The sequence below is a fragment of the Heloderma suspectum genome, chromosome 2 (assembly GCF_057233095.1).
Source record: "Heloderma suspectum isolate Gila_16-S chromosome 2, 16-S_ref, whole genome shotgun sequence".
In the NCBI taxonomy this organism is placed as follows: domain Eukaryota; kingdom Metazoa; phylum Chordata; class Lepidosauria; order Squamata; family Helodermatidae; genus Heloderma; species Heloderma suspectum.
The window spans coordinates 3,781,015-3,803,668 of record NC_139459.1 but is presented as its reverse complement, the minus strand read 5'-3'; positions in this window follow the sequence as shown (position 1 = coordinate 3,803,668).

Here is a 22,654-nt window from a genome sequence, read left to right as displayed (position 1 = left end):
GGGTGGCTAGCACGTTCAATATGCAGGAGCCTATATTTCCTCCCCACAAAATGTGTTTCAGTTCTGCTTCCAGTTCTGGGTGTCTGTGTAACCTGAGTAGGGAAAAGAAGCAGCTGAAGAAGAAGTATTGGAGCATTGTGAATTACAAAGGGAGCAGGCCAGCTGATACAGGCTGGCGTGTGCAAGAGCTTGCAAAGATGGATAGCACTGTACTTTTAATTTGCACAGTGGCATAAGACAAACAGATGAGGTTTCAGAGCAGCACATCCAATTAATCAGGACTTTGACAGCTGCGAAACTGGACGTTATTCATTTCCCCTCCCTGACAGGCCCCAAAGGTTAATAATTACACTTAGACAGTGTGTGGCCCTCGCCCTCTTCTGCACTCCCAGTCCTGGAAGGCCTCATAACAGCCACCCTGGATATCATTCGTTACACTAATTCCAAACAACCGTCCCAGTTGCGGAACAGGGAAGGGATGAATCAAGACAGTGTACTTGGCACGAGGGATGTAGGCACTGTGTGACATCCGTTCCGCCTGTGTTTTGCAGATTATCAGGTGCCTTTCATTCTGTCATCTCCCCATCACTGGAATTGGATTTTTTATGTTTCTGAATTTGCCCAATTTGCATTTGCACAAATGAGCATCTGTGTGTTTCTGTGCATGCAAAAATGTGCAAATCCCCCCCCCCCCGGTGTGCATTTTCACACTGTAGCTTATGGGGGAAATGCACATTTTTAGTTGGGTCTTTTAATTTTGCATATTTTTCTATGACAAAATTGGCGCACAATTCAGGAAAGTTAGAAAACTGGTCTGCGAGACTGCAGAATCCTCTGCAGACTTGCAGAGAAAGCTGGTCTGCTGCAGAATTCGCGAGTCAGATTCATGAAAATCCAAACTCATTTGGTTCCATTGCGGATTTCTCTGACATCCCTACTTGGCACATGATTTGACTCCACCAGGCAACAGGAGGGAGATGCCCTCTAGGAATTCTGCCACAATACTGAGACCCTGTCCTGGATCCATTCCTAATGGAAACCAGTGGCACTCCATGAAGGACGGCATTGGATGGCACTGCAACTTCCAGAAGCAATGAGCCCCCTTTGTTTAGGTCCACAGAATTGCCTTATAGCAAGCCAGACAGCTGGTCCATCTCACTCAGTCTTGTAGACAAAATGACCAGCAACCCTAGGTAGGGTTTTAGGCAGGAGCCTTTACCAGCTGTTCCTGGAGAGGAGGATGGGAGAGCATTTCATTTGGTCCATTTTCCTGATAAGAACTTATCAAAATCCACCAAGTTCTTCATCAACAAGATGGTAAGAACTTGAAATTTTAAAAAAGTGAATGTGGGAGAAAGTAAAATGGACGGATCCGTCTATCCAGGCAGAGGGATTTGAGCACTTTATTGATTTATTTGATTTAGCTTAAAACATATCTCACCTGATCTCCTAAGAGATCTGGGTGACTCACAACAAGTAAACAATTTAACAGTGTAAAAACTTCCCTCTGTAACCTAAAACACAAAAAATACCTGCAGAAAGAAATGTAATAAATAATAAAATGTAAATAATAATAGACATAACATACAGTAATAAGAAATATTTAAAATATCAAAAAGTAAAGGCTGAATAAAACTGCAGGTTAAAATTATCCACAGAAGGCCTTCCTAAAATGGAAAGTCTTCACCAACTTCTGAAAGGTCATAAGTGTGGAAGATGAGATGTGCCTCCTTTGGAAAGGAGTCCCAGAGCTTAGGTGCAGCCACCAAAGGCCCTCTCCATAGCCCCAACTAAGCATATCTCTTAGGTAGGCAGGTTTGTATGGGAGACGGTAGCCCTTCAGATATACTGGTCCTAAACTGGTTTTTAAAAATCTGCATTGGCTCCCTGTGCATTCTACCATGTTTGTGGCGCTGAATTACAGTTGCCAGCCCTCCTTTTTCAGCCAGGCTCCTCATCTTTAACAACTATGTGACAGGCAGGTACAACATGGCCCTCTCCATGCTGGTCATGGCTGTACCTGCTGAATTTGGCTGGTGTAGCCTGGTGAGAATTTGCTACGTTTGTTTTTGATAAGAACTTATCATAATTCACAAATTTCTTCATAAACGCGTGGAAAGAACTCACAATTCAAATATGGGAGAATGTGATACTGACACCTTTGTCCATCCTACCTAGAGGTGCCAGGGATGGAACTTGGGACCTTTTGCACACAAAACAAGAGCTCAGCCACTGAGCTATGCTATGGTCCTGGTACATTTCTGAATTGCTCGCATCACCAGAACTCTGGATGGCCACTGAATTGCTACTGCCAGAAATAGTGAGTCAGCTCACCAGTAGAGTGCATGGTTTGAATCTAGAGCAGAATTTGAATGTCTTTCAGCCCAAGGACTGAATTTAATTTTTGAGAAGCTCTTAGGGACCATTTTTCAATGGTGAGAAAGGCCAAAGGAAAAGGGGCAGCTGCAAATGCAAAAGATACCAGCATATTTTAGCTTGCTGCCAGTAACCAACCCTTAACAGAGGCATTTCATCTTTTTATAACAGGAAAAAGTGCAAAAAACAGGAAACCATCAAACCATCAAACGATCAGTGGTTGGGAAAAAGGGCTGGGGCCAGGGGAAGGGCACATGGCCATCTGGAGAACCCTGGAGGACTGGATTGAGACCCCATGTGGGCCAGGTTTGGTCCATGGGCCTGCAGCTGAACACTCCTGATCTAGAAGGCTCAGTCCCTGATTTTCCCAATTAACTGATCTCAAGGTTGGTAATAACCCCTGCCTGAGACCTCCAAAAGCTAGCACCCATCAGACCAGATGATACTGGGATAGATGGACCAGGTCTAACTCGGTATGAGGCAGCCCAAAGTGAAAGTCACTGGGGGCTTTCACAGCAGCTGTTGTTTTCTCCCAGTCTTTTGCAGCACCTCAAGTATAAAGCATCAACATCAGCCATTGTCTCTGCCAAACCTCAGTGGGATATATTTCCATCCACCCCTCACAATGTCATCTTCGCACCAGGAGACTTTTGAAAAGGGATGATATTTAAAGGCAAGAAGCCTGAGAAAGACGTGATGTCCAGGGAACAAGCTCACAAATGGCAGAGCTCAGAAGTAAAGCTGTTTATCCTTCCCTTAATTCTGTTGTGCTTCTTTGTGTTCATTTTGCAGCTTATGTAAATACCAAGTTGAGCTGTGCTCATCCAGGGGGGAAAGTTTTATCTGACAGCTTCCCATTAGAGCATCTGAATAAACTGACATTGCCTACGGCTGCAGAGAAACTATCCAGCGCCTAGTTAGAAAACGTACAAGCATCCTTGGCAGCAGCCGGCAAGCTGCATTAGTGATTGGGTTGGAAGCAGGGATGGGCAGGTCTGTCAGTTTCACTTTCTCCCATATCTGAACTTTTTAAATCTCAAGCTCTTTCTCTCCTGAATATGAAGAACTTTGCAAAGTCAGAACTAACAAGGCTGAATACACAAGGATTCAAACCCATTCTTTCAAGAGCAAAGCTCTCAAAGCCCTGGGCCTGGATGGACAAATCTGTCAGTAGCAGTTTCTCCCACATTCAGATTTGTTTCATCTCAAGTTCATTTTGTCCCAAATATAGGAACATTGAGAATTTTGGTAAATTCTTATCAAAACCAAACTGAAAAGAAATCGTCCCCTCTCTAATTAGAAGGGTCCAGTCACTCTTGAAAGAGGGGAATGACAGGGAAGTTGGGAGGTTGTGCAAACAGGTTCAAACACATCAGATGAAGGGGTGCACAATGCGTTTACATTGCACGTTTGTCTTAAATGGGTCTTGTACAACTTTGGCCATTCTTCTGCCCCCTCCCCAGCTTAACACAGCCCACCAGCCATAGACAGAGGCCTACTTGGGGCTCCATAATCCTTTTTGTTTGGTCCCTGTAGGTCCTCAAGGACCTGCCAGGCCATCCTGCATGATTCGAGGGGTCATGTTGCTTTAAGGACAGAAGAGAGGATATCCTCTGCCAGTGTGGGACTCTTCCGCACAGGGTTCTGTTGGTGCAACCCCCCATAAAATAGGGCAGCTCCCTCCAAACTCATCAGCAAGTCTAATGTGAATACAGCTTCCCCCTCCTCTCCCTGGAGCATGAACCTTCCTTTGACCTATGCTCTCTCTGGCCACCTCTCTCTTGCTTTGCTGTCTTCCCTCAGAGTTCCTTAAAAGGGTGTCCATTAACACAGCAGGGTGGACCAATAAAGCTGGGAACCTGCCGCTAGATTGACTCTTCAAACCGAGAGGTTCACAAGTTCCAAAGATGCCGACAGGCATGACCTTGGACCCTGGGCCTCTTTCCCAGGCAGCTCGTGAACCCAGCAGATTTTCCTACTGAAATTGGAGCCATCTCCCCTCCCTTTCAACCAAAAACAAAACAAGGTGGAAGCGGCCTCTTTTCCCTGCCCTCCCTCCTAGGAGGTTAATGCGTCAGTCATTTCCTGTCCCTTACAAAGGGATGTGCCTGGATTATATAAACCTGGATTCAAATTAACTCTCAATTTAGAGGCTTTGTGTGTGGGTCAGGTTGTGTGTGGGGTGGGGGGGGGGTGCCCAGGAGTGGGAAGAGCTGAATTTAAGTATCTGGAGAAACAGAAGGAGGGAGTAAGGTGGGGGAGCTCTCGTTTGCTTCCAAGGAAGGCTCGCTGTCCAGATTGTCTCAATATACAAAAAAATTAACAGCCAGGCACTGAAAGAGAAACCAAAGGGACTATTCCTCCATGCCATGTAACAGTGATTGTGATTCATTGCCATTGGATGCCATGATGGCAACTAGGATGAGTTACTTTTAAAATGGAGGATAGAAGGTTGTTCTTTTGATACTCTGCAAAATGCCTAGAATTCTGAGGTTTTCTGTAAGGTGTCTAAAACAAAAATTAAAAAAGTAATTTGACACACACCACATAGTTGACCTATGGATAGGGATGCCCAGATTTTGTGAAATCCGTCCTGTGTATGTTTTGTGGATTGAGCGGTATCATTTGTTCCGGCATCCGTTCACAGATGGATTTGAATTATTTTTTGTTACATGGAAGAATATGCAAACAATTCCACAAGAGGGTTCGCAACAATTTATGCAATTTACATTCGTGCATAACATTTAGCGTATTGTTCCCCCTTCCATTCAACTATTCCCCAAATATATTTACCAGACTCAGCAGAAACTTGCGTATTTTCTGACAAATAAATTTGTGTAAATTTCAGGAAAGTACAAAAAAAAAAAAGATCTGAAAGTCCACAGACTCCACGCAGCCTGAGGAGGCGGGTCTGCAGTGGATTCCACAGGTCAGATTCTTAGAAATCCGAATTCATTTTAGTCCATCTCGAATTTCTCCAGCATTCCTACATATGGATGCCATGATGGCTACTAACTTTTGAAAGAGGAGAGTCATAGCTGGAGGGCACTTATCCAGTGACTCCTATCCAGGAGAGTCAGAAATGCAATCTCCATTTTCCAAGGCAGGATAGTTACAACTACCAGGTTGTCAAGTTTTGCTGGAAGCACAGTTTTGAGGCAAATTTGGAGATTCTGGCTTGAGGAAAGCCAAAACACTTGCAAAATTTCTCCAGTGGAGGTGTCTGAAGTTTTGCCTCTCCCACCCCTCAGCGGCCCCACCCAGAAGAACATGGTTTTCCTGCCATTATTAGTAGTGTGGAGAAACAGCGACACCAGATGCAGCCCTTGGCCAAAAAGCTTGTGCACCTCTGGTATAAAAGCTTGGGGAGTGGAAATTAAATATGTTCATGTCAAGTTGTAAAACAAAATCTTCACCCATCCTTACTTATCCCTGTCATAGTTGGTGCAACAGCCTAAGCTAAATGCAAGTTGACATGAGGCAGATCCACACTATGGACTGAAAGTGGCCTTTGAGTCATTCCCTCCCTGAATGGAATTCTGGGACTTATGGGAATCTTGACAGAGAACTCCCAGCATCCTCAATATGTTGCCCTCCCCAAGATTCTTTAGGGGAAGCTGCGATGCTTAAACTGGCAGACATGTGATTGTAGGCAGTGCAGATATATCATTTGGGGATTTGAACTTGAGGTGTTCTGAAGTTGGGCCCACACTAAGTTCTGGCTGTGATTTCTCCTGGTGGGATACAGCCGAGAGGTTTTCTTTCCCTGCTGGACCAATGGAAGGAGCAGGGGAAGGTGCAGCCCTGGAATCCTGGCCAGGTTTCTGTCATGTCCTGAACTCGGCAAGACACACCACGTTGGCAGCACTTTGGACAGCTCCAAGTGAGCCACTTCCTCCAGCCTACCTGCCATAGCCTCCCCCCCGCCCCGCCCCGCCCCGCCTGAGGGTGTGTGGCTTCCTGCAGGGACAACCCCTCGGACGGGCGGCAAGCGCTTCTACGCCTCTCGCTGACCTCTTGCCTGGTGTGCTGCCTCTGCTGTGGGGCAGGTGTTGCGGAGCGGGAAGTGCTTCACTTCTCAGAGAATGTGAGCTGGGGGCTGGTCTGTGAGGGTCCTGGGTCAGGTTCGCAGATGTCAGCCTTGGGTTCTGTAACCAGCTCATGGACCCCCAAGCCTGCACGACTTGGCACACACCATATTCTTGACACTCAATGGCTCCTCCTCCTCTCTCTCCAAATCTTGGCTGTCACTTGAGGCTCAGGCCATGAGAAGTTCTTTCCTCTTTAGGCCCAACTGGGCAACCTGAGGGATTTTTGGTCTTCTGCCTTAAGATTTGAGCACGTTTCCTTATCTCTGCTTTGAGAGGCTCATCCTCCTTGAACTTATGAGGCATCTTCTGAAGATGGCAAGTGCTCCTCTCACTCACACACTCCCTCACCATGGCCACTGGATTGCCGCTCCAGGGTCAGCATGACTGAGATCTCCCCTTCTTCCTCCACCCACCCTCTCAACACCACATCACGACTCTGTGTGATTTATCCCTTCAGATTATTTCAGGAACATTTCCTTCTGTAAGCTCTGATGCTGATTAATGCCACTTAGCACTTTCCATCTCCAAAGCACTTTGCAAGCATTTGCTAATTAATCCACTTTCCTCCCCTCTGCCCCAGGTAGGAAGGGCTAAACTGCCAGGCCTGCTTTTTTGTGCTCCTGCCTCAAGGAAAACAAATGTTTCTAATGTATGAGCTGGCTTCCCCAACCTGGGCCCCGCCGTCATACGTTTTGTTTACAACCCCCATCTTCCCCCAGCCACTGGCCATGCTGGCTGGGGCTGATGGGAACTGTAGTCACAAACATCAGCCCCCAGCCAGCACAAACAATGGTCAGGGATGATGGAAGTTATTGTCCAAGACATCTGGAGGGGCTCAGGTTGACGAAATCTGCGATATAGCTTGTGCGTTATTCTTTTTTGAGTACATAGGCAGTGGGCACCTCAGCACCCCGGAGCCCTCATGGTGCGGATGCATCCACTATCTCTGGCCACGCCTGGGACTAGGTGATGTGCCTCGACACCTGTGTTGCCTTCTTAACCTTCCTTCCATGAACAAGTCAAAGTGCTCCGTTAGTGTACAGGATTCTTGATGGCTTGTGTCTAGCAAATCTCCATTTTAAAAAAAGATCAGACCGCAGATGATGGAAAAGTCCTTTCTCTTCCTTCCTAGGATCATGCAGGAGAGCTGCTGCCAGGGCAGGCGACCCTAGGCTAGATGGACCAACAGCCGAACTCAGCCAACGGCACCATCATATATGCTGCCAGGATCATCAGACACAACTAGCAGTGGTTGAACTTACCATGAGTGAATTTGTTATTTACTCAGAAAGTAATAAATTTGTCTATGTGAGCTCAGATGAGAGTTCTCCTTTAATATGAAATCTTGTTCCGTGTCTACAAATTTTTGTACATGTGCAGTATCAAGGTGCATCTTGGGAATTGTAGTTTGGAATCATGTAGTGCAGTATGACATCACATGTCACCACATTATGTGGCCCCTTTCTGGTTGCTTGTTTTCACCTGGCTTGCCTGTCTGATGATGTCATGTGATATTTACTCACCATCACCAGTATGACGATAGACCCACAGAGTTGTCATTTTTGTTGTCCTCGGCCACCTTGAACCCAGAGCTGCAGTAGTGACAATGAGGGAATTAGCTAACGGGACTGCTTCAAGTAGGGATGTATGAAACACTTACCTTATTCTGCGCCGGGGCATCTGCGGTGGGGGGCAGGCACTCCATGCCTCTCCCCGGAATCCTCCCCAGCTGGCTGCAGCCAAAGTTCCAACTGTGGCCAGGCTGCTGCGGCCGCAAATGGCGGCTGCCGTAGCGGCCACCATTTGCGTCCTGCCAGGCTGCTGTGATAGGCTACATAAGTATTTATGTAGCCTATCACGGTAAAGGCAGCCACGCATATGACCAGCCGCCGCTGCCGGAGCCGCTGCTGCCTCCACCCCAGGTAAGTTTCGTTCCGGGGGGATTCTGCAGGGTGGCGGGGGGTGGGAGGTCATTCTGCCATGGGTTTGGGGGGACCGAATGCCAGTGCATTTGGCCTCACTGAAATCCGTGATGGAATTCTCCGCCATCCCTAGTAAATACTTACGTAGCTTATCACGGCAAAGAGCAGGGTAGGGATGTACGAAACACTGCTTACCTGGCTCTGCCGGTTCCACTGGGGGGGGGGGAGACGCTCCGTCCCTCCCCACGGAATCCTCGCCGGCCGGCTCCACTCTGCTGGCTAGCTGGCTAGCACGGATGCAAATGGCGGTGGCCATAGCCGCCGCTGTTTGCGTCCCTGTAGTCAGCTGTGATAGGCTATGTAAATCTTTACGTAGCCTATCACAAATGGGGGGGGGAAACAGACTGCAAATGGCGGCGGCAGTGGCAGCCGGTCGGAAGACCAGCCGCCGCAGCCGCCGCTGGAGCTGCTGCCGTCCGGAACATCCGCCCCAGATAAGTCTCATCCCGGGGGGGATCTGCGGGGGGGGGGCAGGGGGGCAGGCTGTTCCGCCACGGAGTTTGGGGCGATGAATGCACTGGCATTCGGCCTCACCGAGATCCATGGCGGAATTCTCTGACATCCCTAGAGCAGGGGCACAAATGGCGTAGTGGCCACCATTTGCATCCCTGCTCTTTGCCGTGATAGGCTGCATAAATACTTACGTAGCCTATCACGGCTGCCTGCAAGGATGCAAACGGCGGCCGCTACTATGGCTGCTATTTGTGGCCGCAGCAGCCCGGCAGCGGCTGGCCGGGAGACCAGCTGGAGCAGCTGCCGCCGGAGCTGCCACCGGAGCCGCCGCCGCTGCATCCACCCCAGGTAAGCTCCATCCCGGGGGGATTCCACGGGGGGGAGGGGGGAGGGAGGCCGTTCTGCCATGGATTCCGGGGTGCTGGATTCTTGCCTCACTGGAGTCCGTGGCAGAATTCTTTGACATCCCTAGCTTCAAGAAAGGTTTTTTGGGAAGGTCTCGGTGATAGGATGACTGCATTTGGGGGGTGGTGGCAGGGGAATTCTGTGTATTACTGTGTACCACATGCTCCAAAGCTTGCAATAAATTCTGAACTTAATGGTGAATTCATAATACATCAGTCCAAGCCCGCTACAAAGGTGAGCATTACGAATGGATGAGTTTCATCCAACGAACTGACTAATTACAAAATTTGGAGGCATCATTAGATACAACTGCCCTCTCCATTATCCATACCACACCATACCACACCATACCACACCACATTGGCCTTGTTTCAATGCAGCTGCTCCTAGAACTGTGGAGTCTACTTGATTTGATCAAGGGAGAGAGAGAAATCTGCATCCATCGTCATATAGCCTGCTCAGTCTCCTGTCATTCGCTTATGGCCACTTCACAAGTGTCTGTGGCTCACCAGTGACCATCCAGCCTTTGCCCAGTCCTTCGAAGAGCCTCATGTGGTTTTGACAACTAGGGGCCACCAAAAGGCCAGGCCCTGTCAAGATCCCTTTGCGCCGGCTGCCAGCTTTCCTTCCCCTGCTCTCCTTGGAGGGCCATCAAGGCAACGAGGCCTGCAGCAAAGACCCCCACTTGCAAGATTTCCCCTGCTGTCAACTTCTATTCAGCAGCTCCCTCCACCTGCCCACCCAGTGTCTGGAGTGCAGTGTCCAAAATCGAAGTTCTGTCCTAAAGGAGTTGGCCAGACACTGGGAAGCCAATGTGGTTGCATGGTCCAAGGCTGGTTCAATAGGATTTGGCAATTAGCGCTCTCCAGGAGATTGATTAACACATGGACTGGTCAGGGGAATATAGACTGGTCAGGGAGAAATCTTAGCAGGACCAGTTTATAGGTGTGTGCAACAGAAGACATAAGTGGCCACCTATTGTTGCACTGTATTTTTTGTTCTTTGTGTTTAATGCTTTTTTCCCCATAACCCCTACCCCAATGAAAGGTATACTTCCACACACACACCACCTGCCTGGTAGTCAGATATGCTAACCTTGAAGCCCAACTCTGAATATTTGGAGACTGGCTCTGATTAGTGTTTGTGGAACAGCACTGTGTAGATCAGCCTTCTCCAACCTAGTGCCCTCCAGATGCTTGGGACTGCAACTCCTATACCCCTGACTGTCTGGGGCTGATGGGAGTTGAAGTTCAAAACATCTGGAGGGCACCAAGTTGGGGAAGCCTAGTGTAGATGTCTAGAAACCATCCTCTGCTTTGCTCTTTTATTTCACATGGTCCAGGATTCAATCCTGGTATTGACAAAAGTTTCTAGAGCTAAACCCTGGTGAACCCCATTGCAATTGCAAATCAAGCCCTGCCGCTGCTGTAGTTGCTATCAGTTTGGGGGCAAAAACAGAGAGTGCTGCAGAAAACTAGCTCTGGTGACAGCTGAAAGCAAATGGCAGATGTATGTCCCAGGAATCCCAAGATGATCAGGGTTGCTCTTTTCTTTATCATTACATAAGAACATAAGAAAAGCCATGCTGGATCAGACCAAGGGCCCATCTAGTCCAGATTCTGTTCACACAGTGGCCAAACAGCTGCCCACAGGAAACCCAGAAGCAGGAGAGGAGTGCAATGGCCCCCTCCTGCCCATGTTCCCCAGCAACTGGTGTGCACAGGCGAGGTAGCACATAGCCATCAGGACACTGATAGCCCTCTTCTCCAGGAATTTGTCCAATCCCCCTTTTAAGCCATCCATATCGGTGGCCATCATCACCATGTCTTGTGGTAGCAAATTCCATAGTTCGACTCTGCACTGTGGGAAGAAGTCCTCCCTTTTATCTGTCCTGAATCTCCCACCAATCAGCTTCAAAGGATGACCCTTTTGGGTTCTAGTATTAAGAGAGAGAGAGAAAAATGTCTCCCTTTCCACTTTATCCCACCGTGCATAATTTTGTACACCTCCATCATTATTTTGCTTACTGCAGAGATGAGCCTAAGGATTCCAGAGAGATTCTGGAATAAACCTGTGACCTGGCTAGGGATGGATGAGAATTTTGTTTTGCTCACAAAAAACACCAGCATGCCGTGTTTGAAGCCCTGAACATGATTGTGAGCGTGAGCATGTGTCTGCCAAAAATATTCATCAATTGCCAAACATGCGCTCACATTCGATTTGCCCAACTTTCCTAATTTGTACAAATTTCCCCCATGGATTGAATTGGCCCTGCTTTAGACTATAGAGGAAAGTTGTGAAAATTACAAAATCTTTGCAAATGTGGGGAAAGTTGTACAAATTTAACATTTGACTGCAGCTTGATTTGCACAATTTTCCTGTTCACGCAGAATGAGCAGGGAACCGAAATGTGCCAGGAATCAGGCACGAGATGAGCTGCAAGATGATTTCAGAGAATCCCAGGGATCTAGTCTGTCATTCATTTACCCATTCCTAGTCCTGGCTCAGCATAAATCCCATCCTTTCCCCCTCCCTGGGAGGCATGCGTGGGCATGGACCCAGCCAGCCAGCCAGCCAGCCAGCCATCAAGCTTTGTTCACCCTGGAAATGAAATCCATTTTCTGCAGAAGTGGCTTTTCTTTTACTAAAGTGCCGGCACTCGTACTAAACTACCAATTTTTCATAATAATGCAGTAAACATCCCTTCACAAAGATCAGAGGCATGGAAGAGAATTAAGGTGATCCAAAGAAGATTAAGTGGTTTTCAGTGTAGTTGTTTATGTCAGATTTTTAAAAGTAATGTGGATGGATAGAAGAAAAAAAGCTGGAGACCATGGAGTAAGCACAATTACTCACAGCGGTGCCTACAGCACAGCCAAGAGGGTGGGCTTATCGAGGGCCTCTTTGGAGAATGCCAGATCCTCAAGATCGCTACAGAAAAAAATGCATCTGAGCCAAACTTTAGTGGTCCTGCATAGAAGATCATGCTCGGGAATTTTCTTTTACAGTTTCATTTCTAATCTCGTATGGAAATCTGGTTGCCAAATCTAACCTTGAACAGTTCCATTTGCACGTCAATTCATTTAGCATGATCCCGTCTTCAGTTTGGGTAAACACTCTGGTTAATTTTTGCATGTGAGCGTTTCCCTCACAGTCGCACTGCATCTTGGACATTGCAAATTAAGGCTGTCCAAACAGAATGGAGATGGCTTTGTCATGCAGGAAAGGGCTCACATATTATTGCAAGGGTGCAAAGGGGGTGATGCAAAAAAAGGTTGAAATATCATACAGTGATGAAGCTATTGCAAGAATACACAGTACTCTCAGTACAACTTGCAAATGGATTCATCAGAAGCACAACTGTCGGCCATGGTATAATGGAGCAAGAACCAAGGGGAGCGGAGCTCTAGCACTTTTTTCAGCTGGTCCTAGTAAATTGGGTATTATTATAGAATCATAGAATCATAGAATAGTAGGGTTGGAAGGGGCCTACAAGGCCATCGAGTCCAACCCCCTGCTCAATGCAGGAGTTATGTATTATGTTATGTATTGTTGCTCTTTAGGGCTTATATAGACTGGATCAACACAGCTGCCTGCCTTTTGGACTCTCTTTGGGGGCATGGTTGTGAGGAGTGTCATGAGGAGCCCCTAAACGTCAACATTTACCACCGCACCATTGCCTACCAGACATATCTGATCAGGACTGGATTCAAAAGCAGCGGAACTGGGCTCACCGTGTATTCCTTATTTCAAGGGATGGTTCCTTATTTACAAACCTTGCTTACTTGTGAGATGCACTATGTCTGCAAAAAGCAACTTTAATTAAACGCATTGCAAAGATGGTATATTCTTTAAAAAGTACTGCTAACCTTCTTCAGAATAAGTGATGTGTCATTTTCTTACGGTCTCACGATGTGTTCCTTCTTTTTTAGCTCTTTGGGGGTAACCCTAGGTGGAACTGCAAGTTTGAAATCAGCTATTTTGCCCTGTGGCTAGCTGGCTGGAGCATGGATAAGGCTGTGATGGAAATCACTGAGTAAATGTTCTGCCCCGCTTGCCGCAGTGTCAGAACCCAGTCTGGCCCGGGGAGCTGGCTGCTGTTAAGCAGAGCGGCTCTCCTCTTGAGGCTGCTTTTGACCATGCTGGCTGGGGATAATGGGGGTGGGGGTAGTCCAACATATCTAGAGGTTGCCAGGTCGGGGAAAGGTGCGTTATACTGTTGCACATGATATCGGACATCTACTCGTCCCCTCTGTGCCCAGCATTCTAATGTTCATCCTTTCTCTTGTGCTCCTCACACCCTTGCCCTGTGGTGCTCTCACTTTTCCTAAAGAACAAAGATGGAATAGCAACAGAGCCAATATGGTCCTTAACAGTGTAAACAGTCAGCAAAAGACCTAAGTTAAGGGACATCATCATCGATTAAAATCATTTAATGCAAAGAAGTAGAAATATTAAAAACCATGTAATAGAGGCATAAGTGTCAAAATATGCAATTAAAACTTGACTATATAAAACCTAAATGCTAAAATGTGGTAACGATATAAAAAAGGCACATATGACAATATATGCAAATTAAAACCAGAACATGTTAGGGATGTCCATTGCGGGAAAACCCATCCCTTTTAGGGCCCAGCGGATTCCTGTGACACCCCAAGCGTGCCTTACCTTTGTGAGCCAAGCCAGGGGTTGCATCCCGAAATCCGGGAAACATCTTTCTTTCTTTTTCCCCCTTCAATAAGCGCCTTTACAGAGGGAAAAAAAGAAAGAACGGAAATTGCCACCACCAGGGGGTGGGGGTGGCCATGGCCCGCCCCTCTCGTCCTCCCGCCCCTGCTGCCGTGCTGCCATGCAAAGGTGGAAAACCCACCAGCGGGTGTGACTTGGTGCAGGCCAAGCCAGGCCAGCTGGCACGTGTCGGGTCGGAGGACGGGGGGCTGAGCCAGCAAAAGCCTGCCGAGCTCCACCCCCACCCCCCGCAAACAGATTCCTCCAACATCCCCAGAATATTTAAAAACTCAAAAACTACACATGGGCCAAACGCATTTCAGCCTCCATCTTTGTCTGTGGCCTACAAGAAACACTCGGGCCTACCCCAATTGAAAAAATCTTTCATTGGTGGGCGGAAAGAACCATGTATCTTGAATAAATGTCCATTCTAGATAAAGAGTTGCTTGATAATGCGATCATCAGAATACTGATTGATTGATTTGATTTGACTTGTACCCCGCCTTTCTACCCAAAAATGGCACTCAAGGAGTTGAATAAGTTAGCAAAAGCTATACAATATAGATGGAAGATAAGAATGTCTCTTTATTGCCTGTTATCCTAAAGCAGTGTCAAGGCCATGTGTGAATACTTTTTACCATTAAACAATGGTAATTGATGCCATTCATGTCCCTTAAGGTAGGTTTTTGCTGGCCATTGTTTTTCGTGGCGGAGGTTCCTGTGCCTTTAAGGAACAGCACACCAAGATTCAACAGGTTCAACGTCACTGCTGCATCTCTAGGCCAGAGGGAGCTGCACCACTTGAACATCTCCCTGAAATCAAACTCCCAAAGACTCTGCTGGGGGGGGGGGGTGATCCTCTGCTTGATTGTGATCTTGCACATGTTCTTCTCATGCTCCACACATCTCACAGTGCAGAAGAGTTTTATTGTCACAGGAGCAAGTAGAATACTGCAGTCCTGGACACAGAGGGGCAGAGACAGAGGCTCCCTTCCCCAGATGGGTGTCCTCAGATACACTGGACTGCCCCACACCATCCCCATCCAGCATGGGACATTGGCCATGCTGGATAGGGGTAATGGGAATTGTAGTGCAACACATCTGAAGGGCACCAGGTTGTGGACAGCTGGAGCAATATTATCTTGGTTGTCAAAAGCAGCTCTAGGAGGGGAGCAATTGGGAGCAGTGGTGGCCAGCTTAACTCTTTCTCTGCCAGCACATTTTGTGCTCTAAATCAGCCCCCAGCATCACTTTCCTGCTCTTGGAAACATGCGCGGGGGACCGGGGAGTGACTTGGGGGAACGCTGGGGAACATAAAGGTGTCATTGATTAATCACCTAGCTTAATCAATGAAAAACTTTTTCAGTGCAATCCTACACTTATCTACTCAGAATTAAGTCCCATTGAGTTTAATGAGGGTTACTCCTAGGTAAGTGTCTAAAACATCACAGCCTAACTCAGCTAAAACAGTACCCCAAATTAAACAGGCAGCAGGTTTTTTAAACAAATATTTTTTTAATATACCGGCATCAAAAACTGAAGATGACAATCACCACTGTATGACAATCACGGGGTTGCACTGTATGTGAAAAATACATATCTCTGCACAGAAATACAGGAGGAGGAGCTTGGTAGCCCCATCGAGAGCATCTGGGTTGAAATAAATGGAGCAAAGAATAAAAGGAACCTGGTGGTTGGAGTCTACTACCGGCCACCCAATCAAGGAGAAGACAAGGATGAAACTTTTGAAAATCAAATAGCCAATGTTTTAAGGAAGCATGATGTAGTAGTAATGGGGGACTTCAATTTCCCCGATATTTGTTGGGAGACAAATTCTGCAAAACATGGCCCCTCCAGGAAATTCCTGACTTGTGTGGCGGATAACTTCCTCCTACAGAAAGTAGAGGAAGGAACTAGAGGATCGGCTATCCTTGACTTGATCCTAACCAACAGAGATGACTTAGTGGATAAAGTAGCAGTTACAGGAACTCTGGGGGAAAGCGACCATGTTGTACTTGAGTTCTTGGTTCTAAGGGAAGCAAAAGCCGAGTGTACTCAAACGCGTACCCTGGATTTTAGGAAAGCTGATTTTAATAAACTCAGAACAATGATCAGTAAGGTCCCATGGCAAGCAATGCTAGCGAGAAAAGGAGTCCAAGATGGGTGGGAACTTTTAAAAAAGGAAATTCTCAAGGCACAATCACAAACAATTCCAACAAGAAGAAAAGGTGGAAGACAACAGAAGAAGCCAATGTGGCTTCACAAAAAGCTTAGGGATGACCTGAAAACAAAAAAGGACACATATAGGAAGTGGAAAGAAGGCCAAGTAACAAAGGAAGAGTACAGGCAGGTAGCACAGAACTGCAGGGATGGCGTCAGGAAGGCTAAAGCGGAGAACGAGGTGAGGTTAGCGAGGGATGCTAAAAACAACAAAAAGGCTTTCTTCAGCTACGTGCATAGTAAAAGGCAGAGGAAAGAAATGGTTGTTCAGCTATTAAATAAGGATGGCAAAATGATAACAGAGGACAAAGAAAAGGCAGAGGTGCTCAATTCCTACTTTGGCTCAGTCTTCTCCCAAAAGAGGGTCTATGACCCCCCTGGCAAAGGCGAAGTACAGGCTGAAGGGGCAGGATTGCAGCTAGAGATCGACAGGCATATGGTCAAGGAACACCTCATTACTTTGAATGAGTTCAAATCTCCAGGGCCAGATGAACTGCATCCTAGAGTCATAAAGGAACTGGCAGAAGAGCTCTCAGAACCGCTGTCTATTCTCTTTGAGAAATCATGGAGGACCGGGGAAGTGCCAGATGACTGGAGGAGGGCTAACGTTGTCCCTATCTTCAAAAAGGGTAAAAAGGAGGAACCTGGGAACTACAGACCAGTCAGTCTGACATCAATCCCTGGGAAAATTCTGGAGCAGATCATAAAGCAATCCATCTGGAAGCACCTTGACAACAATGCCGTGATTACTCGAAGCCAACATGGATTTGTCAAAAACAAGTCCTGCCAGACAAATCTGATCTCATTTTTTGATCAAGTCACCTCCCTTGTAGACCGTGGGAATGCTGTAGACATCATATACCTCGACTTCAGCAAAGCTTTCGACAAAGTGCCCCATGATCTCCTGATGAGCAAACTAGCTCGAAGTGGGCTAGATGAAACAACGATCATGTGGATCCACAGTTGGCTACAGAATCGGACCCAAAGAGTGCTTATCAATGGGACCTTCTCAAGCTGGGGAGAGGTAACGAGTGGGGTACCGCAGGGCTCAGTCCTGGGCCCAGTGCTCTTCAATATTTTTATTAATGACTTGGAGGAGGAGGTGCAGGGAATGCTGATCAAATTTGCAGATGACACAAAATTGGGAGGGATAGCTAATACTTTGGAAGACAGAAACAAAATTCAAAGTGATCTGGATAGACTGGAGTGCTGGGCAGAAAACAACAGAATGGCATTTAATAGGGACAAATGCCAAGTTCTGCACCTAGGAAAAAGAAACCAAATGCACAGTTACAAGATGGGGGATACGTGGCTCAACCACACTACGAGCGAGAAGGATCTTGGAATTGTCGTCGATCACAAGCTGAATATGAGCCAACAATGTGATGTGGCTGCAAAAAAGGCAAATGCTATTTTGGGCTGCATTCATAGAAGCATCGCTTCCAAATCCCGGGAAGTACTAGTTCCCCTCTACTCAGCACTGGTTAGGCCTCATCTGGAGTACTGTGTCCAGTTCTGGGCACCACACTTTAAGAAGGATGCAGACAAGCTGGAGAGGGTTCAAAGGAGGGCAACAAAGATGATCAGGGGACTGGAAACAAAGCCCTATGAAGAGAGACTGAAAGAACTGGGCATGTTTAGCCTTGAGAAGAGAAGACTGAGGGGAGATATGATAGCGCTCTTCAAGTACTTGAAAGGTTGTCACAGAGAAGAAGGCCAGGATCTCTTCTCGATCATCCCAGAGTGCAGGACACGGAATAATGGGCTCAAGTTACAGGAAGCCAGATTCCGACTGAACATCAGGAAAAACTTCCTGAGTGTCAGAGCAATACGGCAATGGAACCAATTACCTGGGGAGGTGGTGGGCTCTCCCACACTGGAGGCCTTCAAGACGAGGCTGGACAGCCATTTGTCAGGGATGCTCTGACTTGGATTCCTGCATTGAGCAGGGGGTTGGACTCGATGGCCTTGTAGGCCCCTTCCAACCCTACTATTCTATGATTCTATGATTCTATGACCACCTTAAAATTTTGTTTTATAATTTTTACTGGGTTTTAGCATTGTTGCTGTCTCTTTGTTAGTTATTCATCTTATTACCATGGTGTTTTATGGTTTTAAATGTTAATGTTGTTGATAAAATTATGTGTTGTAAGCTGCCTTGGAAGGGCTTTACCCTAGGAGTAAAGGACTACAAATATTTGAAATAAATAAAAGAAGCATTCCCACTTTTACATCTCACACAAAGGGGGATGCCCCTTCCGAGGCACTGCATGCGACGACACGGGTTCTCCAGCTGAGGGATGTGTGTGCGTGCAACCAGTACTCGATGAGGCCACGCTCCCCCGAAAGAACAGGTGTGCAGCTGGGGGTTACGTTTGGATCCGTCATTGCCGCTGGAGACACCAGCGGCCTCCCTGGCTCAGAGGGCCTTCTAGCAGCTCCGGCGAACAGCCTCGCTGTGACCGTGTCTGGACAGGGATCGCTTGTCTCCAGGGGCCAATGCTTGTAATCTCGAAATTAGACTACTGCAATGCGCTTTACGTCGGGCTGCCTTTGAAAACGGATTGGAGACTCCAGCTAGTGCTGAATGCAGCAGCCAGACCATTGATCGGAACTAGGCCAACATCTGACTGAACATATAACTCCAGTTCTGGCCCACCTGAAGCAGCTGCCTATTTTTTTTCTGAGCCCAGTTCAAAGCCTTGACTTATGAAGTCTTGCATGGCTCAGGACCTCAGGGATTGCCTTTCCCATATGAACCTGCCTGGACCCTGAGATTGCCATCCGAGGCCCCTCTCTCCATGCCCCCTCTAGGAGATGTTTGGATGGTGGCAATCAGAGAACTGTCCTTTTTTGTGGTGGCCCCTGATTATGGAATGCACTCCCCAGGATGACCAGCTCAGCTGGTGTCATCCTTTCAGTGCCAGGCAAAGACATTTGTTTTCCACCAGGCCTTGCTTGGATAGTTTGAAGGGCTTAGCCTTGGTAGTTATTTTTTTTTTCCATTCGTATGCTAGATGGGGGGTGATTTTAGGGATTTTGGAATCAACATTTGTAGTACATTTGTATAGTTTGAATGAGAATGTTACTACATATTGTATTCTTTTTATCTTATGCTTTTTTGTAAATTGCTTTGGGACTCCTTTTGGTTATGTGGAGCAATATATCAATTTAATAAACTAATCTAAAGTAAACACGTGTGCATTGCCTAAAGACAAAGCTCCTTGTGATCAATTCATCCGCTAAAGCTTATGCCATTATAAACACATACCATTATTTCCAGCACTGTTTTTGGCAGAAAGGCGGGATAATTTAATAAATAAATACAAAAATACAATAAATTAGCCAGCTAAAATTTCTTTAATCAGGTGATGGGCCTAATAAAGAAGAAAGGCCATCAACATGACATCACATGCCGCTGCTGGGAATGTCTCGTTTGGCCCAGAGAGGACGCGCGGGCTGTGGCACCGGGATGACTTTGAGCCCCAAGGGTGCTCTGAGGCAGCGTGGGGGGGGCACATGGAGCAGAGCAGCAGAGGCAGCAGCTGGCTGTTCGAGAAGGATGTGGCATTGTGTGTGATTCTGCGGTGAAGAAGGAGATCAGCAAGACAAGAATGTGCTGTGCTGAGAAGATTGCCTTTTGCAGAAAACAAGAACAGAGCCACAGCAAATCATTCAAATTAAAGAGTCACATCTGGTGCTTTTCCTCATTACATGCTGCATCAATCATATTCACAAGTTTTCCGTAAAAACACACACACACACACACACACCCCACGCATACAAGAACAACAAAGAAACCAAGCTAGCCGCAAAAATGCATTCCTCGTGAAAGCAGCCAGGGGCTTGAGCTGGACCCCACCGCTTTGCTTCCTCACCAGTTTCTCTTCCTTCTCTCCAGGCCAGTCTTTGCTTGTCTCTCTGCCCCAAATCACTGGGCTCCCTTTAGGGATGCCAACTTTTCAACAGGCCTCCACAGCTGTGCCATGGAGACAAGGGTTGGGCAACCTGTGGCTATCCAGATGTTCTTGGACTGCAACTTCACCTGCTCCAGCCAGCATGTTCACTCTAGGGTGCATGAGAAATTGTTTTAGCTCAGTTTTGATCAGGATTTATCCAGTTTGCCGCTTTCTGTGCAAACCTGGACTCGGATGCAATCTGCGGTGAAAGTCTAAACATTTCCGAGCTTACCGTATAATTTGCAGACCCTCAAAAATGTGTTCAACAGCATGCATCCATTTCAAAAATGTGTGTGAGACACTTCTATCAATGGGTGAAGAATGAGCACATTTCAAAGATGCGCACAGTTGATGCATACAGTACATTTGGAAAAAAGACACACAAAAGGAGGAGTGTGTCTTTTTTCCAGGGCTCCACCTTCTGCTTGGCCTTTTCTGGAAAGAGTTAAAGGCCCATGATGAATTAACCCCACCAGAGATGTCTCCCCAGCCATTCACCTCTCATGAGTAGAACATTCTCAGCTAACCTCGGCTTTTTGAGAAGCAGCCCTCCCCAATCCCTGCAAAACAGCCCTTCCTATTTTTCATCCTTATATAACATGTAACTCCAAAGAAGTTATTTTAAAAATGAAAGAACAAAAATAAAGCACCAAAAGATTGGAAAGCCTTATTATTATTTCATTTAGATAAAAATGGGATTGCTTCAAGTGCCTCTCCCTCCAGGCCTTTTCATCAGCACAGCTGATCAACAGCCATCTTTTAAGTCACCCATCCGCACCTCGCAGGAAGCTCAGGGGAGAAGAAGCTAACCGATTAAGTGGCAAAGATGCTGACATCACACAACGTGATTGGCTCTTCCCCATACCCTCCCAGGCCCCCATGGAGTTTTATTTCTAAGAGCCATTTGCATGGAAAGTACAGCATCCTTTGTTAAGATTTGCACTGGTTCCTGCTGCTTATTCCCCATCTGGAATCTTAATCCCCCTGTTTCTGACATCACAGCTGGTTGCTGTGGCAATCAGAGCTGCATACTACATCAGGGCATGTACATGGCTGTAAGGGGGTTGGGAAAGAGTGGAGACAGAATACAGACTGGAATTGGGGTGCAGAGGTTCCGTTCAGACAGGACTCCCAAGTTGCTGACTGTTCAATAGATCAGTCAACATAGCTTCGCCAAATCCACCAACTTGTAAAAGGTGTAATAAATAGAGGTTGCTACTGGTGTGACAACACATTACAAGTTATTTTCCAAGCCCTTGTTTGTTTCATGATGCTAATGCAGGGATGGGCAACTGTAGGGCCAAATCAGCTGGTGGGACAGTGTGCTTAACCCTCCCCCAACCCACTCATTTCCCCTCACAACTAGGGCTGTGCACCGCTTTGGTCCGAATCCCAAATTCCGAAGTGAATCGGGGTGATTCAGGACGCTTTGGTGCAAATCCGAAGTGCGTCCTGAGCCATCGGAAGCATTCTGAAGGGGGCTGGAGAGATCTGAAGTGCTTTGGATCACTTCAGACAGTTCTGAAGCCCAGACAGCCTGACTGAGCAAATGTAACAACTTGCTAGAGAAGGCAGGGGGAGAGGAGGAGTTGGGAGGGGGGAACTGAGCCTTGGAAAGTGACATCTCTAGGTGCTAATAGGGCTGAACCTTTAACCAGCAGTTTGTAGTCTTTGTTCTTTGGCTCCCCACCCTTCTCAATTGCTATTCCTTCCCTTCCCATTTTTTAACTCTCTATATTCTTATAAAAAAACAAGAATACAAAAACAACAACACTTTTTTTTCCTTCTGTTAGGCTTTAGTGTTATTTCCCTTCCCCTCACCCCTTAACTTGTAGGTAGTTTTTTTTTCTGTATCGGCTTTTCTTCTGGTCTTGTGTATGTGTCTGCTGTGTGAGTGCACCATACACATCACTATGCACAAGCAAACAGTGTGTGGCCAAAGCAGTACACTAATGCACAGTCCTATATATGCTGCAGGGCAAAGCAGTACACAATACACATAATATGAAGCATCATCATTTCTGCTGATTTTCCAAGACACTTTGCCTGTCGTTTGTTTTCCCTTGTGTACATCAAATGACCATAAGAAGAATATGATCAGGCTAGGGTATATGCATATAAAAAGACAACAACTTTGCTTCATCTTATACCCTTCCTGAGGAAAAGGGCTGCCAAAATGATCGGCAGTCCTCAACGATCCTTCTCCATTAGCCCCTGCCAAAGGAAGTGAGGTGGGTGGCTACCAGGAAGAGGGCCTTTTCTGCTGTGGCACCCCGGCTGTGGAATGAGCTCCCTAAAGAGGTTCGCCTGGCACCTAAGTCGTATTCTTTCCGGCACCAGGTGAAGACCTTTTTATTCTCCCAGGCATTTTATCATTTTAGCTTCCTAGACTTTTAGCTTTGATGTTTTAAATTTGTATTTTAAATCCCTGCATTGCTGC